This window comes from Cornus florida, unplaced genomic scaffold (assembly GCF_030987335.1).
Source record: "Cornus florida cultivar Cherokee Brave unplaced genomic scaffold, ASM3098733v1 CherokeeBrave_3.0.0_Hap2_Chr10, whole genome shotgun sequence".
NCBI lineage: Eukaryota > Viridiplantae > Streptophyta > Magnoliopsida > Cornales > Cornaceae > Cornus > Cornus florida.
The window spans coordinates 3,501,521-3,503,650 of NW_026775580.1; the positions used below are offsets into that span (position 1 = coordinate 3,501,521).

The following is a 2,130-nucleotide window of genomic DNA, read 5'->3' on the forward strand; positions in this document are numbered from 1 at the left end:
TCAATGATACCCCGGGGCTTTTTGATGGATCGGTCGGCTAGTTACAAGACTACCGATGTCGGTTTTAAATCACCTAAGCCCAATTGAACATAAACTGAATATGGAAGAAGATTCACACTTGCTCCTAAATCAAGAAAAGCCCGGTTAAAGACACGATCACCAATAATGCAAGAAGTAGTAGGTGAACCGAGGTCTTTGAATTTTGGGAGGGTGTTATGTTGTAAAATAGAGCTTACTTGCTCGGTCAAAACAACTTTTTTCGGTGCTTGGTTTTTGTTCTTCTCTTAAGGGTGCAAAGATCTTTCAAAAATTTGGCATAAGTCAGAATTTGTCTAATTGCATCAAAGAGAGGAAGATTGATTTTCACTTGCCTAAACACATCAATTATTTCATTTGTTTTGCTTTGTTGCTTTTCAAGAGAATTGGATGCTTTTAAGGCATCCGGAAATGGAGCCTTGGGCTCAAAAACTTTGTCACGATCATTTTTGGAGACATTCTCAACAAAGGATTCTTTCACATGCAATGAAGGAGGAATAGAATATGAGACGAGACGGGTGTCAACTATTGGTTGCGCCGGTTCACTCTCTTTATTATGAACACCAACTTGATTATCAACAACTCTTCCACTTCTCAAAGTGGTCACCGCATTCACATATTCAGTTGTGTGACCTTCTGAAGAGGAATTAGTCTCCACAACAAATTGTTGCTTGGGTGGTGGATTCAAAGGCATTTTACCTTTTTCCCTAGCATTCAAGGTACTAGCTATTTGCCCGACTTGAGTTTCTAGCTTTGCAACTAATTGGGAATGAGAATGAAGTAATTGGGTATTTGCCTCTAAAATACCCAAAACGATTAGGACCTTCTCCTCAAATGCGGGACTTCTCCAATTTCCTTGAGAATATGAAGATTGATTTGGAAAATGAGAGTTTAAAAATGGTTTCCATGTGGTGCTTGGTATGATGAGTGATAACCTTGGGAACCTTGACTTTGCATTGGGGGTGGAACATACTTGCCTTGAAAACCACTTTAGGGAGGGTTTGAGCCTTCCCCTTGGCTTTTCCAAGAGAAGTTTGGATGGTTCCTCCACCCGGCATTATAATAAGTGCCATAGGGATTATTCCCTTGGTCAATGAAAGCTATATTCACTTGCTCATGGTGTTCACTTTGCACATGTTCATGGGGACAGTTGGAAGTAGAATGTAAAACACTAGAATAAGTCATGCAAGATTCATTGGAAGTATGATGAGTATGGCTAGGGGAGGAAGACACTTGATTCACCGAATTTTGGTTGATCAAAAATTGATCAAACCTTTGGGATAAAGACTTCACTTCGGTAGCTATATCATTGGAATGGTCAACTTGATACAAGCCGACATTCTTCCGTCCACTTAGATTTCTACCATTTTTGAAAGATAAAGATCGATGCATTGAATTCTCACTCATGCTCTCATACAAACGCTATACATCATCTTCATGCCTATCAAGATAAGAACCACCCATAGAAGCATCTACCATTCCTTTATAATTATCCGACAAACTTTTAAAGAAAAATTGAACCAATTGCCATTTAGGAATGTCATGATGCGGACACTTCCTAAGCAAGTCATTTAAGTGCTCCCATGCCTCATGAAACATTTCCCCTTCCCCTTGAGAAAATTCTCGAATTGAAGTTCTTATTATATTGGCATTTGAAATCGGACAGTACTTTTTCAAGAATTCTTGTTGTATTTCTGCCCAAGAAGTTATCGAAAAAGGCCTTAGATTGTTGAACCAATATTTCGCTTTATCTTTAAGGAAGATTTTTAACCTCAAAACCTCTTCCGGCATGTCCGTGTATTTCACGGTGGAAAACACTTCAAGAAACTCATCCAAATGCTTGTAAGGTTCTTCATGTGGTAGCCCAGGATAATTGGGAAGCATTTGAATTATTTGTGGTTTGATTAGATAATGGTGTGCTCTAAATGGACGTAATTGAATGTATGTTGGTGCATTATACTCATTTGGTAAATAATAATCTCTCAAAGTAAGAAGGGGATTCATAACTGGTGGAGCTACATGAGCACCATGATTGCCTTAAACAACGGGAGGTAGAAGTGGAACAAAATTTGGCCGGGGCATTCCCATTGGAAC

General features: G+C 39.1%; 1 non-coding gene across 1 annotated transcript; it reads left to right on the plus strand.

Annotated features, from left to right (window-relative positions):
- The first annotated feature begins 1,573 nt into the window (after positions 1 to 1,573).
- LOC132280569 (small nucleolar RNA R71) lies at positions 1,574 to 1,680 on the plus strand. The gene has a single exon (XR_009471602.1). It is a non-coding gene; the product is annotated as a small nucleolar RNA R71 (small nucleolar RNA).
- The last annotated feature ends 450 nt before the right edge of the window (positions 1,681 to 2,130 follow it).